This window comes from Macaca thibetana, chromosome 10 (genome assembly GCF_024542745.1).
Source record: "Macaca thibetana thibetana isolate TM-01 chromosome 10, ASM2454274v1, whole genome shotgun sequence".
In the NCBI taxonomy this organism is placed as follows: Eukaryota; Metazoa; Chordata; class Mammalia; order Primates; family Cercopithecidae; genus Macaca; species Macaca thibetana.
The window spans coordinates 49,376,407-49,392,720 of record NC_065587.1 but is presented as its reverse complement, the minus strand read 5'-3'; the positions used below and the strand labels follow the sequence as shown (position 1 = coordinate 49,392,720).

The 16,314-nt window shown below is 43.2% G+C and overlaps 1 protein-coding gene across 1 annotated transcript in view; it reads left to right on the top strand.

The window, feature by feature from the left end:
* The window catches only part of PTPN1 (protein tyrosine phosphatase non-receptor type 1), a 74,066-nt gene that overhangs the window by 6,253 nt on the left and 51,499 nt on the right, over positions 1–16,314 (top strand). The gene's annotated exons all lie outside the window — the stretch shown is intronic.

The following is a 16,314-nucleotide window of genomic DNA, read 5'->3' as shown; positions in this document are numbered from 1 at the left end:
GTACGATTAGGCTCAAAAATTTATAGGAGGTTTGTGAGTATAGTTAACAACTCAAAAGAATGGGGTGTTTTTTCCCAAGGGGCATGAAACGTTTTTGATAAATGGAGTTCATTTGACTTAGTAATGTGGGAAAATGAGTAGCCCTGACACGGACGCTGTCCCTTTGCAGTTTTTCTCTCAAGTAGCAATTGGGTGGCTTTTCCTGTAAAAGATAGAGGAACTGATTCTTGAGAATTTACGAAAGCTTCAACCCTAACTAGGTACGCAAAGAATAGCTGCCCTTTATGTTGTAATTTTAGGAGGAAACCTAAATCTGGTCTAAGTTTCATTTGAATAATATGATAGTTGACACATCTGCTATATTTGAGAAGAAAGTACCTAAGTCTCCAGGATTTTAGAAATAATGCTTTACTTTGTGTAGAAATGGTCTTCAGAGTTTACTAGCTGGTGCCCTCTCCTTTTTCAAAGCAGCTTGACATAATCATGAGTATCTTGCTGACAGCTTGTAAATTTTGATTGTATGAAAACTGGAAACAAGTCCATTTCACATGGAAGATTCCCTCCTGCCCTGAAACAACCAAAGAAAACTGTAGCCATCAAATCTATTGATGTCTGCGCTTTGGTACAAGTCACACTACAAATAAAATAATACCAAGTACTTATAAATTTATTTATAAAGTCCTTTTAAAATTTATTTTTTTAATACTTTTTTTTTTTTTTTGAGATAGGATCTTGCTCTGTCATCCAGGCTGGAGTGCAGTGGCACAATCTTGGCTCACTGCAACCTCCACCTCCTGGGTTCAAGTGATCCTCGCACCTCCGCCTCCCAAGTAGCTGGGACTATGGGCATGTGCCATCACGGCCAGCTAACTTTTGTATTTTTTTTGGAGTAGAGATGGGATTTTGCTGTGTTGCCCAGGCTGGTGTTGAACTCCTGGGCTTAAGCCATCTGTCTGCCCCAGGCTCCCAAAGTGTTGGAATTACAGGCTGAGCCGCTGTGCCCGGCCCAATCCTTTTTTTAAGAGACAAATGGGTGACATGGTTCGATATACTGAATGCTTATGGTTTTACCAAGGCAGTAAGGTTTTATGGATACCCTATGGTAATTAGATAGAATTAGTGCTCTGAAGTCAGCTCTGTAATATGGACTCAGAGTAAACATGGCAAAGGGACACTTAAGGTCTACATTTTCTCTGAGAAATAAACATATTCTTTACTACTCTGAATCTAGTGCTGGAAAATTCTAAATCCTTCTTGAGGATTAACCACTTGTTGAAGTAAAGTTTTGGGCCCCAAGTAGGCTTGTGTCCCTGTCTCCTTGTCTTTACTTTTCAGATATTTCTTCCTAGAGACTGAGGTATGTTTTACTTTCACAGATGAAGAAGGAAGCCTCGGCTGTGTTTGTGGCTTTTGTGGGTGAGCAACGTCATTCGCAAAGATAAGATGAGCATAGCAAAACTAGGTCTTCAAAATAATTTTAAAAAATTTCTTAGTGATTAGAAAAGGAAAACTCTTCCCTTATCTCTGTTAAGAAATGTTTTTCGACATTTTTTCTTTCTTAATGGATCTTTTATTGGCACATCTCTTCCTTTTGCAGAATCTTACTTAAAAGTCACCATGTTAAATTATAGCAAACAGCTTAGCTAATTTTTATTCAGATGGGCACTGGTTACAGGATTGTACACTATTGCGAATTTCTTACAGGAAAGTGAACATCAACTAATTACTCCAAATAGAGTTCTCTTACAAACGTGGGTTACTTAAAAATGTCTAAGGATGAAGTCACTTCTGAATATAACTTCACTCGAGAACAAATAAGCAAACTGCATTTAGCATAACGTGGTAAATTAGCTTTAATTCTCCTTGATGGTTGAATATTTGTCACTGTCAACTACTGTTTTACTTTTCAAATAGTCAGGACTTAGTTTGCTTCTGTAAGGATAAAGGGAAAATACGCCTTCACTGAGTCATAAATATTTTTGTGGCTAACTTTTGCATAGAGAAAAGCGGCCTCTAAGAAGGTACCCTGTGAATTTTTTTTCGGGCCTGGGGAGGGAATATCATTTTTTGGTTTGTTGTTGTTGTCATTGTTTTGCTTTGTTGTTTTTTACTCTGATCTGAACTGTATCTTGACAGGACTTTTGAGTTAAGAGCATTACTATTATTGTTCTCCACTACCTGGACGCTGCCTCCCTGTTGCCAGAGTGTTAAGGATCATCCTCCGAGGTGGGGTGAGGCAGAATGGGGCCAAGATCAGGAAGTTACATTAAGCTACATCAGGTTTATACAAGCACAGAACCAAATTTTTGGAGCAGTCCCCAGCGTGCAAGCTGGTTTAGCCACACCTAAGAGTTGCTCTTGAACATTCCTTGAGAATCCACATCCCTAGAATGCTGGGTTTTAATGGGCCCTTTTATGTACCTATCATGGTATCATTTCTGAGCATTTCTAAATATTCCTTCATGCCTTACTGACAGTTTTTCTTGGATAAATCTTAGGAATATTGGTGCCATTATCAGTATTTTGTTTGTCCTGTTCACACCACAAATAACTACCCAGGTCTGCTACTTGCCCCTATTTCTCTACCTGCTGATGAAAATGCTTTTGAAAGTTTGAGTAACAATGTTGGAGTGTGCACAGTGGTATTGGTAGGTTCTCTTCTCATCCTTAACCACTTGTTTTCATCCTTTGTGAGCTTGAAGTGTCTCCAAAAAATTTATCACAAAACTTACCAGACATAGTTAATACACTCAGAGAGAGAATCACTGAAAAAGTAGATGTAGTTTAACAAACCCAGTGACTTTTTTCCCCCAAGATTATATATTTGTCAACTAAGCCTCATTTTGCAACTTGTTCCACTACTCGAATGGTGACAAACTTTTGGTTTCCCAATAGACTTGGAAGATGTTGCTTTTGAAAGTAGGAAATAGATGGCTTTAGAAGATGGAAGAATACTTTGGTTTGAAGTGGGAGTGTGGTATGTCCTTAGCTGTCTGTGAAATGCAGCTGGAGATGGGTGTGGGCCTTCATCTTCATTTCCCATCTTCAGTTTGAGGAGGTAGTTACCTTTCTAACCACTTAAGAACTGCGTGGTACATGCTGTTTTATTTACAGTGCAAAACTGAGCTCCCGTGGTTTCCCTGGTGCTTGCTCGCCTTCACATTAATACAATGTCATTGTCTGGCAATGTTTACGTGCCAGGGTCCATGTTAGAAGGAGGAAAGGGTAGAGCTAAAGTTAAAGGGCGCAGCTGGCCTCCCACCTTTGGTTTTGTAAGTGCCTTTAAAGTTTGATTTTTGTAGGTTGATCATAAGGAAGTGATAAGTATGTTAAGTTATTTGTGGTTTTAGCTAATTTTAGTCTCTTTTTACAGCTTGCTTTGTATCCTTTGCATTAAAACATGCTTTCTAGAAAGACAACTTTTGAATGTAGGACACAGTCTATATTCTATACTTGGCTACATTTCAAAAAATATTTTCTCAGTACTTTGGAAGTTGGACAGTTTGAAGCATAGTGACAGTATTTAAAAATCTTTGATTCCGGCCAGGCGCAGTGGCTCACGCCTGTAATCCCAGCACTTTGGGAGCCGAGGTGGGTGGATCACTTGAGGTTGGGAGTTCAAGACTGGCCTGACCAACATGGTGAAACCCTATCTCTACTAAAAATACAAAATTAGCTGAGCATGGTGGTGCATGCCTGTAATCCCAGCTACTTGGGAGGCTGAGGCAGGAGAATCACTTGAACCTGGGAGACAGAGGTTGCCGGGAGCTGAGATCGCACCATTGCACTCCAGCCTCTGCAACAAGAGTGAAACTCCATCTCAAAAAAAAAAAAAAAAAAAAAAAAAAACCTTGATTCCTTTGCTTTGTGACACTTCTACTTTTCCAGCAAGTAAATTCTTTCATACAGGTATGGAATTCTTGTTCCAAGCCAGTGGTTAAAAAGGCACAGTTGATATTAGAGGATTTTTAAAAGATTTTGACCATGCCTGCAATGTATAGAAGCAAGACTCTGCTGGGCTGTGTGTAGGAAACCTTCCCCAGCCTGTGCCCTTGGTTGATAGAACATTTTGCTCCTAAGGGTAGGGGCCTGTATCTGTCTCCAGTGTTGGTTAGTTTCACACAGAACAGTTGTGTTTCAGAGCTTTAGTCTCAAGCTGCCCTGCTCGCCTGAAGCAGCCACCCTGAACATGTACACTACTCACAGGAGGGGACATGTGAGGTCATGGAAGAAGACAACTCAGGACACCGGGTTTGGATTGTGACTCTGCCTTTGACTGTTGTGGGATTTTGAGGAGTTACATACAAGATCTGTAAAATGTAGTCATTAGACTAGACAGCTATATAGCATTACCTGGGTCTCACATTCTACAAAGACACGGTCACAGGAGGAGACCAGAGCGTGGGGTGATCTTTCTGGAAAAAATGGCCTACTCATGCGGGATTTGGTAGCATTATGTGGCTGTTCCTGATCCCCCGATCTAAAAGTGGGACAGAACTTTAAAATTTCATACTAACTCAAATTAAAACTTAAAAAAACCCATTATTTCCTTAAAAATAATAAAATGCCCTGTTGGGGCATAAACCACATTATATTTTAAAATTCCTGAATGCCACATGGATGAATGTAGTTCCTTTTGAAATTCTTCTTTTGTCTAAAGAGGAATGTTGGATTTTGTAATTGGACTAAAAAATCTTCCATTTGAGAGAGAAACACACACAGTCTGTGGCATGTTCTACCCTTGTTCAGGATAAAACCCACTAATAGCTAACATTTATTGAATTCTGCGTTGTGCCTCAGGCACTGTGCAAAGTCCTTTACATGAAGCGCTATTTATTATATACTATCAATTGGGTCTATAATAGCAGGAAATGTTTTAGGAGGACAGTGAGGTCTCAGGCCCTCAGTCTTCTCCTGTGTCCTGGATTCAACTTCACAGTAGCACTGTGGCAGTGTGGCCATTGCTTCAGCTTCTAAATACATGGCTGTGAAGAAAGACAGGGGATTGTGCTAAGCCTCCCCGATTTATTAGGACATAGGAAGAGAGAGTTTGTAGTTTTTGACCTTTGCCTAGTTTTCTAACCTCTTACCTAGATGTCACAAATTGGCCACCGACAGTCATATTTTGCTTGCTTCACACAATGTTTTTTTAAAAAGAGAAGAGTTTAATTTGTGCCATCGTTTATAAATGAATCAGGAGAAATGACATGCAACTCTGGATTCTGGCCTCTCTCGAAAAATCTGAAAATCACACCATCTGATCCTGCACTGGCAGTGGTCTGCTGGACTGAGGGACACAACTCCTTTTGGATGGACATTTGTGTGTTCCAGAGTTTACCACAGTCCCACAGTGGGTCACGCTGTCCTTGTCGGTGTGCACTACCTAGCACTTGAGTTTGCAACCCCTACCCCAAGCTGGGTTTTCTCGTCAAGCTTGATGTTAATGTTATGTGATGCTTGGCCTTGTGTAGGTATTTGGTGTATTATCGTTCAATAAAATTGAAGCAAAGGGCTAAAGGGTTAGTGGCCTGAGGGAGTGCCCTTGACCGTAAAGTCCGGGATAAAATCGTTGGCCAGGTGCTCCTTCCCTTCCTGCTCTTCCTCTTTTCTCTTTATCCTCAGCCCCCTTCTGCTATTTTGAGGAAGTTAGAAGCCACCACCATTTTTTCCCACCTCAGGCAACTGAGTGTGGCTGTATTTCTGTCGTATGTTCAGTTGTTTCCAGGAACTATTTTTGATGACCAACTTGAAGTTAAATTGGGTGGGCCTAATGGGAGCTGATAAAAGAATGACTTGCCCAAATATGCTTGCACCGAGACGACTACGAAGTAAGGTTTTTTTTTTTTTTTGTTTTTTTTTTTTTTTTTTTTTTTTTTTTTGAGACGGAGTCTGGCTCTGTCGCCCGGGCTGGAGTGCAGTGGCCGGATCTCAGCTCACTGCAAGCTCCGCCCCCCGGGTTTACGCCATTCTCCTGCCTCAGCCTCCCGAGTAGCTGGGACTACAGACGCCCGCCGCCTCGCCCGGCTAGTTTTTTGTATTTTTTAGTAGAGACGGGGTTTCACCGTGTTCGCCAGGATGGTCTCGATCTCCTGACCTAGTGATCCGCCCGTCTCGGCCTCCCAAAGTGCTGGGATTACAGGCTTGAGCCACCGCGCCCGGCCGAAGTAAGGTTTTTAATGACTTGTTTTGTGACTGGGTCAGGAGTGATACGATTTGTCATGTGTCCAGCTTCCTGACTAGATGGTTGCTCTACCTTGTCCTCATAGCCGTAAGAAAAGAAAACCCATACACAGGTTGCAGGGAGGAATGTATCTTGTTGAAGGTCTCCCTTTTAGCAACAGAAGTACATATTATGTTGTAGGACATGCTTTTTCTTTGATCCTTCTTGAACACCTGTTACTCTATAGAGGTATGTCGTGTATGGCAAATTAGAACAAGCAATAGATAAGGATGATTCTTTACCATTATAACCCAGTCCAGGTCTTTGTCCTAAGTTTTGTATCTTTCTCCAAAGGGAAAGGTATTTGTTTTTGTTTATTTATTTATTTATGAGACGGAGTTTTGCTCTTGTTGCCCAGGCTGGAGTGCAATGGCGCGATCTCGGCTCATGGCAACATCCGTCTCCTGAGTTCAAGTAATTCTCCTGCCTCAGCCTCCCGAGTAGCTGGGATTACAGGTGCCTGCCACCATGCCCGGCTAATTTTTTTTTTTTTTTTTTTTTTGGTATTTTTAGTAGAGATGGGGTTTCATCATGTTGGCCAGGCTGGTCTTGAACTCCTGACCACCCGCCTCGGCCTCCCAAAGTGTTGGGATTACAGGCATCAGCCACCGTGCCCGGCCAGGTATTTTTAATCTCTATGCCTTACTGTCTCAAATCAGGAGGATTTGGTGATTTATTGAATGTGGGGGAAGGGGAAGAAAAGGAAATGGAAGGAATGTTCCAGATTAGGGAAATAGATAGCTAGATGAAAGATGCAGCCCCTCACCAAGGTGGGGACACAGGAAAAGGAACAGGTGTGCAAAGAAGATGGTGATCTGGTTGTGAACATGTCAATAGAGGATGTCCAGGGGAAGCATCTGGTAGGTGGTGGGGTGTTTAAATATAGAACATTCGGAGAATGCTCCGAAGCTTCAGAGAACCCTTCCCAAAAGGACAAAAACAGCTCAGTGTTTTAGCACTCTGGGATAATATGGCATGACAGCATGGCTGCTTTATACTTTTTTGTGTATGTGAAATTAAAACGACTCCGGACCAATTTCTCTGTGAAGCTTTTTGTCCATCTTTCATTTGCTTTTCTACTCTAGATTGTAAGCTCCTTGCAGCCAGTGTCCATTGATTCAGTCATTCAACAAATAATACATGAACAACTACTAGGTACCAGGCTGTGTGCTGGGCAGTCAGGATATGTGGTGAGGAAGAAAAACTTGGTACCTGCCCTTAGGAAGTTCAGTAGTCCAGCAGACAAAGTGTCTGCATAAAGATAATCCCAGTTTACGGTGATAAGAACTCTTACAGGCTTAGGCTCCAGGTGCTGTGGGGATACTCAGGAAAGGGTATCTAATTGGGATTGGGAACAGGCAAAACAAATAAAGGAGAGTGTATAAAGATAGTATCTAGTTGAAGTTCTGAAGGACAAGGAGGGTATGTTCTCTGAGTCCCTCCCTAATCTGGGATTGACTTCTTGTCCGTCTCTGTTCATATTAAGTGTCACCTAGGCTTGAAAGGATGAGATCATATTTCAGTTCCTTCCTCTTTGGTCTTAACCTTTCTCTGCTACCCCCTCACACAATGCATATGCATTATTCTCTTATTGTATATATTTTTCCTCTCTTCCTTTTTATGTTTCCTCTGCCATTACTTTTAACCTTGACTGCCATATGGCCTCTAAATGCTTCCAGAAGGGTAGCCTAGTGGAGGTTATTCCATCATGACCTTGAGCTCATGAGACCAGATAGTGAAGGCATCTGTGTAGGTGTCTTCTCCAGGAGGATAATATTTGTTTCATTGTAAATTTTGTAGCCCTAGAACACCAACAACAGTGCACTGTAATTAGTAGGCAGGCAGTATAGTATTCATTGAAGTGAAGTGATAACTTTTATCCAAGTATGTGTGCAGATAATCTTTGATTTGTACAAAAAAAACAGAATTATATTTTAATATATAAAGATTTTTTAAAAGAATCTTCAAATTTTAGCCTTCCCACTAGGAATATATTGAAAATATGTGCCTAGCTCACTGACTTGCAGCCGACACTATGAGAATAAAGGTCTCATTTAGTTGTTGTGAATTTCAAGGGATATTTTCAATAATGTTGGCTGGTTTATCCCATTATGTGGTCGTCTTTTTTTTTTTTGAGATGGAGTTTCACTCTGTCACCCAGGCTGGAGTGCAGTGGCGCGATCTCAACTCACTGCAGCCTCCGCCTCCCGGGTTCAAGTGATTCTGCTGCCTCAGCCTCCTGAGTAGCTGGGATTACAGGCGCCCGCCACCACGCCCAGCTAATTTTTGCTATTTTTAGTAGAGACAGGGTTTCACCATGTTGGTCAGGCTGGTCTCGAACTCCTGACCTCATGATCCGCCCACCTCGGCCTCCCAAATTTCTGGGATTACAGGCGTGAGCCACTGCACCTGGCCTATGTAGTCTTACTAGCAATTCTCAGTACACAGATAGCTTTGAGTGATTCTTTCAAGTCAAGCACCTTATTAAAAAAAATTCAAGTGTACTGATAATTATCTTTTAAATGGCTAAGTGATAAGACTGAATTTTTAGGCATTGTAACACTTCAGATATGATCACAGATATTTTTGTGGTTACTTAAGTTTATTTATTTATTTATTTTTGAGATGGAGTTTCGCTCTTGTTGCCCAGGCTGGAGTGCAATCGTGCGATCTCGGCTCACTGCAACCTCCGCCTCCCAGGTTCAAGCAATTCTCCTGTCTCAGCCTCCTGACTAGCTGGGATTACAGGCACCTGCCACTACGCCCTGCTAATTTTTGGTATTTGTAATAGAGACAGGGTTTCACCATGTTGGCCAGGGTGGTCTCGCACTCCTGACCTCAGGCGATCCGCCCACCTCGGCCTCCCAAAGTGCTAGGATTACAGATGTGAGCCCCTGCGCCCGGCCTGGTTACTTAAATTTACATACAAAAATTATGTTGAGGCCGGGCGCGGTGGCTCAAGCCTGTAATCCCAGCACTTTGGGAGGCCGAGACGGGCGGATCACGAGGTCAGGAGATCGAGACCATCCTGGCTAACATGGTGAAACCCCGTCTCTACTAAAAAATATACAAAAAACTAGCCGGGCGAGGTGGCGGGCGCCTGTAGTCCCAGCTACTCGGGAGGCTGAGGCAGGAGAATGGCGTAAACCCGGGAGGCGGAGCTTGCAGTGAGCTGAGATCTGGCCACTGCACCCCAGCCTGGGCGACAAAGCGAGACTCTGTCTCAACAACAACAACAACAACAACAACAACAACAACAAAATTATGTTGAGTAATTCTGAATGATTTCCTGATTGCTCCCCGTTTTCTATTCACACATGTATTAAATTCTTCCCTTGTCATATAGAAGCAGTCCCTATGCCATCTATGCCACATAGATAGCAGAACTAGCTGTCTGCAAACCATTGAAGTTGTGAAAACGTTTCCCCTTTTTTCCTATTCCTAATTCTAGCTGTGAGGATTATATATAGAAGTAGTCCTGGATTTGATTTTTTTTTTAATAGTTGTTGACTACAAATCATTTAAACATCTGAATGGGGAAAGGTTTTCCTTAAAAATGGATGACAAAGGAGAATAAAAAGGTACTTTGACTATTTTTTTGAATGGTGAGATTTTTTTTCCCTTTCTATTTTCTTTTGGAGTCATTTGTGTGTCAGTGAGTGGATACCATGGAACATATGTGACAGAAGTACATGTATGGGGTAAAAAACCCATAGTTCATAAACTCCTTGATAGAATCACTGAAGTGTGCATTATATGGCCACACTATCACAGGGGGAGGCAGCGGTTTTGAAGAAAGGGATGAGTAATAATGAGTGATAAAAAGGCATCCTGGTTAGAAGTCTGAACTCTGGAGAAGACCCCAGTTTGTTGATTATGCTTTTGTTTTCTGATTTGCTGAGAAGAGTGAAAATGCCTGGGGGGTGTGGGGGAGCACATAGGGGGTGTGTGTGTGTGTGTATGTATTTGTATGCATATATATCTTAGCAGTTAAGCTTTCTAGTCAATAAATTGCCATAGTGGGGAATTGCTTACTTGCTTGCCTTCTGTTTTTGTATTTAATTTTATTTTTAATGATTTTTTTTTTTGGTTGGGTACAGGGTCTTACCATGTTGTCCAGGCTGGTCTTGAACTCCTAAGCTTGAGTGAGCCTTCCACCTCGGACTCCCAAAATGCTGGGATTACAGGTGTGAGCCACCATGCCCAGCTTAGTTGTATTTTAAATGGGCCCCTTTGCAGCACTCCCTACTCCCCTTAGTTTACTGGCTCACAACCTATCTTTCCATTTCAAGGCTCTGTCACCCCTGGCCCATGTCAGTGCATTTGGGCAGCCCACCCAGCATCATCACCTCTTGTCCCAGGGAACTTCCTGTTCCTCTCTTCCAGCTATTTCCCTCCCTGGCTGTTGAGGTCGTCTCTACCTTTCACCTATTGTTAAGCTCAGACCTTCTGCTCTCTAGTTACAGCCTCTGTGCTTCCATGTTCCCTCGCTCAGTCACTTTCTTTAGTTTGGGTTTTCTCCTTCATTCAGATTTCCAGCTGTTTCTCCCCTCCTGCCACCACAGCCTCCTCACTTCCCTCCTTCTGCAGTGGAGACTGTGGTCAGTCACTTTAGATGCTGCTTCTCCACTGTACTTGTGGCCATCTTCTTACCTACCACCTCTAGCCCTGGAGCAGGCTCCGCACCTGCCTTTGTCTTCCTGGGCCCAGGCTCCTAAGTGCTGCTGGGAAAAAAATCTCCCAGTATTGAGCCCCTAGAAATCCAGTCTTTAATCTCCAATCTGTCTCCCTCGGCATCTGGCCATCAGCTCTAAAGCTTACCTGTCATCCTTCCCACCTCATTTCTCTCACAGGGGAAAAGGAGCCTTTGCTCCTTGTCTGAGGCAACCTTCAGTCTGCGCTCCTGACCCCTTCCCATCTCGCCTGTTCAAGGCATCTTGCAATAAGGGGTTGGTGACTCTCTGAGGAATGGATTCCAGGCCCTCCCAATTATCATCTTTTGTATGCCAGTTCAACATTCTCAGCTTCCTCCAGCCGAGACTGCCCCTGCAGCCGCTATTTTTTACTCTTCTCCAGTTGAAATTTTTGAAGTAAATAGGTCACTGTGCCCATCGTTCATCTTCCAGTCACTCTGTGTTTATCTTCCAGGGAAGTGAGGCTCTATGCTACCAAGCCACTGAAATAATTCTTTTTCTTTCTTTCTTTCTTTTTTTTTTTTTTTTTTCCCAGACAGAGTCTTGCTCTGTCGCCCAGGCTGGAGTGCAGTGCCACAGTCTTGGCTCACTGCAACCTCCGCCTCCCGGCTTCAAGCAATTCTCCTGCCTCAGCCCCCCGAGTAGCTGGGACTACAGGTGCCTGCCATCATGCCCGACTAATTTTTTGTATTTTTGGTAGAGATGGGGCTTCACCATGTTGGCCAGGCTTGTTGACCTTGTTGGCATGTTGACCACGTTGGCCAGGCTAGCCTCAAGTGATCTGCCCACATCAGACTCCCAAAGTACTAGGATTACAGGTGTGAGCCACCGCACCTGGCCTGAAATAATTCTTGACAAGATCTGCTTCCTTGTTGCTAATACAGTGGATAGTTTGCATCCTAATTTTAATGCAGTTCAGTGTGGCAGACCTGTGTTTGCTTATTGAATATTCTCTTCCCTGTTTTAATAACTCTATTTTTTCCTTTTCTTTTATATCTCCTGCTTCTCTAGCTAATCCTAGACCTCACTTGTCGGTGTCTTCTCTGTTCCTCAACTTGAGGAGTTCCTACAGGATTTACCCCATCTGCTGCTTTCATTTAGCCCTTTTGTTCTTTTTGAGCCATCTCATTCACTCACCCAGGAAGTAGCACTGGCCCTTGAATTCAGAGTGTGCACATATCCACCGTGCACTCTGGGACAGCCGTCAGAGGCACTTTGTTCCTGAAGTTGTGGTGGTCTTTGCCTCTCATGGAGCCTTGCATATGCTGTTTCCTCTGCCTGGAATATCCTGCCTTCTACTTAACTGACTCTTGTTCTTCTTTCCAGTCACATTTTGCACATTTCTTTTGGGATGCTTTCTCTGATTTCCCCTTTCCACAGGTCCAAGTTAGGAGCCTTGTCTAGGTCCTCCCATGGCCCTCTGAAGGCCTCCTTTCATAGCACCATGTCTGAGTATACTGTAATAACACGCATTGCTCTTAATAGTCTGTTTACTTACCTATTGCCAAGTAATCTATCAAATCTCATAAAGGGCGGGACTGCTTTTGTTCTAGTGTATCTATTAGTACCCAATATAGTGTTTGGCATATAGAAAATACCTGATAAGGCCAGTCGCAGTGGCTCACTCCTGTAATCCCAGCATTTTGGGAGGCTGAGGCGGGCAGATCACTTGAGGTCAGGAGTTCGAGACTAGCCTGGCCAACATGATGAAACCCTGTCTCTACTAAAAATACAAAAATTAGCCAGGCATGGTGGCGGGCGCCTGTAGTCCCAGCTTCTTAGGAGACTGAGGCAGGAGAATCACTTGAACTGGGGAGGCTGAGGTTGCAGTGAGCTGAGATCACTCCACTGCACTCCAGCCTGAGTGACAGAGCGAGACTCCATCTAAAAAAAAAAAAAAAAAGTAAATACCCAATAAGTAGTTCCTGAATGAATAGGTAAGAATGGTATTTAGAAGGTTCATGAATTGGAAACTGTGGTTGATAGGGAGGCTTTGAGTTTATGGTATTGTATTGAACCATGTGTTACTTACCCAAGATCAATTTACATTTTACACTTTGTTTTTTCTGTCCCTTTTTATATTCATTTTCTGTATGTGGTGTTTTTCCCCTGTGAGATTGTATACTATTTCTGATTGAGAACTATGTGTAAATGCTTGGTAGCTCCCTCACGGTGCCTTGCATGGAATTGGACTGAATTTCAGTGGATCTAATCCCAGTTATGTTAATGCTCGATGGGGCTAAGTCTCATCTCGAAGCAGTTCGTGTCTTCATCAGCTGGCCCTGCCTCCATGCCCTGCACAGACCATGCCACTCTGGAGAGGTGGTTTCCCTGTGGCTTATTAGTCTTGTGTTCCAGTGTGCTGGCCAAGTATGAGAGACGTCGGTAGTATGAGAGAGTCTCTCTCATTCAAACTTCGTAGGTTTGGTAGCTGGGACTGACCAGTGCTGACTGGAAATAGAGGCATTTATTAAAAGCCGGAGATTTTTCAACTTGCAGGAAGCAAAGCTCTTTTTAGCATATGATTTTGTGGTGGGTTTGGTAGTCCAATATAAAAGTAAAAACTGGATGACAATGGGAGGAGCATGCTTGGGTCTCCAAAGATCATTTTTCCTAAGTAATTTGTCTTTAGACTTTTATTGGTTTGGAATTTCCTGAGATTTTGATCTTGTCAGAAAGTTTATGGCAAAAGTTCTGAGCAGGTGACACTTTTGCATCTGAAACCAAATCATTGTTTTTAACTTTTTTCTTAATATATTATCCTTAGTTCAGCCCTGAAGATTATTCTTTTATTTGTGGATCTCAACTTTCCCCCCATCTCCTGGATCTTTATGAAATAAATGGTATTATTTGAATAGAGAAGGAAGATATAAAAATAAACTTAGTCAAAAACTTGTTCTTGACTAGGCAAGTTGGGCTTTATAGCTTGGAGCTGATGACATGTCTATTCTTGTGGAAAAGGGATTTTTAGGGTAGGTTTGGTTTCTTGTTATATTTGATTTATTATTAGTATTATCATTATTTTTGAGACAGAGTCTCACTCTGTCGCCCAGGCTGGTGTGCAGTGGGTCAATCTCGGCTCATTGCAACCTCCGCCTCGCAGGTTCAAGCGATTCTCGTGCCTCAGCCTCTGGAGTAGCCGGGATTACAGGCATGCACCACTACACTGGGCTGATATTTGTATTTTTAGTAGAGACAGGGTTTTACCATGTTGTCTAGGCTGGTCTTGAACTCCCAACCTCAGGTGATCACGCCCGCCTTGGCCTCCCAAAGTGCTGGGATTCACCCAGGCTGGAGTGCAGTGGCACAATCACAACTCACTGCAGCCTTAACCTCTTGGGCTTGAATGATCCTCCTGCCTCAGCCTCCCAAGCAGCTGAGACTACAGGCATGTACCCCTGTGCCCAGCTAATTGTTTTGTTTTTTGTTTTTTTTTTTGTAGGGACGGGGTCTCACTATTTTGCCCAGGCTAGTCTACAACTCTTGGGCTCAAGCAGTCCTCCTGCCTCGACCTCCCAAAATGCTGGGATTACAGGCACAAGCCACTGCACCTGGCCAAGGATTGTTTTTTAAGTGAATTGAGACCCAGCCTGATTAGTGGTCCCAGAGCAGACCTGGGACCCGAAGGGAATCCTTTTCTCCTGGTCCAGCACCTTTCCTCTGATGCACTACTTTCCTGGAGCCTTTGATTGCCTGTCATCAGAGTAACTGAGTTTGAACAGAATAGACGGTTCCTCTCCAGACCACTGCACTCACCGGCTTTCATTCTGCTTTTCTCACTTAGACTGTGGTTCTGAATCCTCAGTGCTATTTACTGAGTGTTTTTAAACATAAAAATGCCTTTTAATGAGATTGAAGGCCAGAGGTGGGACAGTGGAGAACAAAGTAGAAATAAAACCTTCAAGGCGGGGTTGTTGGTGGGAGTCTTTTTTTTTTTTTTTTTTTTTTTTTTTTGAGACTGAGTCTCACACTGTCACCCAGGCTGGAGTGCAGTGGTGTGATCTCAGCTCACTGTAACCTCTGCCTCCTGGGTTCAAGCGATTCTCCTGCCTCAGCCTCCCTAGTAGCTGGGATTACAGGCGCCTGCCACTATGCCCAGCTAATTTTTGTATTTTTGGTAGATACGGGGTTTCACCATGTTGGCCAGGCTGGTCTCGAACTCCTGACCTCAGGGGATCTGCCTGCCTCAGCCTCCCAAAGTGCTGGGATTACAGGCATGAGCCACTGTGCCTGGCAGGGAGTCTTATAGAAGCTGTCGTGGACAGTGTGGGAAGTAGAGATCCTTTGTATTCCAGTATGCTGGGCTCTGCCATGCTTGCTCTGTCCTCCTAATCGTACTCTGTGTGTTACTGAGTCCCCACCCACAGCCATACTTTTTGTCCTGCTTCTCTCCTTACCATCCTTTCCCTACATGGCCACCACAGCTACCACTAGCAATTACTGACATGTGGGATCTTAGGGCTACTTCCCTATAAGGCTGCAGGGCATGTGGTGTTGGCTATGCACAAGGTAACCATGGTAGCCCTGTGGTTCTCCACATGTGCGCCTTGTGACCTGGGATTGGCTGCAGACTAGTAATAAACTGCATCTTCTGGTATCGAATTTGTCTGTAGTTGTACTTTCTACCTCTGTATTTAAGGGGAGATCTGTGACCTACCAATGCCGGTTGAAGAGGATGGAGGATGGAGATGTTAATAAACAGCTGAAAAACTAACTATAATAGCCTGCAAAGTAGAACAGCATCTTTTTGTGGCAAAACTTTGTGTCCATGAGTTTGTTTTTTAAATATCCTCATATAATCTGTTTTAAATCGAGAGGCTTTGGGTAAAAGCCATGGCCAGTCTTACATGTTATGGAGTACCTAGCTTGTGAGGTTCACAGTTTATTGTTTACAGAGTGTCCCCTTAAATCTTCTTTGGGTCAGTTCAGAGAATGATGCTCAGATGGACTTTTTTAGCTGACATGGAGTCAAAATGGTAATCAAGCATGAAAGTACAGACAGTCCTTAACGCACAAATGTGTCATGCTTGAAAAGTTGGAAAGTTGGAAAGTTGGTTGTCTGGAGCTCTGATTGTATTGTCCTGTAGAATCCGTGTTGGGAATGGTGGTTAAATCCCAAATGAGTCTGTAGAACCTGTGTAATCTGCAACATACCTGCAGTATTCCAATTAATATGTAATTCCCCTATGGAACTATGTATGATAATGATTTGTATGTAATGTATTTAATATTACACATAATAATGATTGTATGAATAAAAAACATTCTGGGTTCCATGTGGACGATCGGGGGTGTGTGTGTCTGTTTGTGGGTGGGTGTGTATTCATAGATCCCCTTCCCTGCAATCCTGGCACTGGAATTGGTTTTATCATTTCCAGTTAAGTTTCGTTCCCATGAATT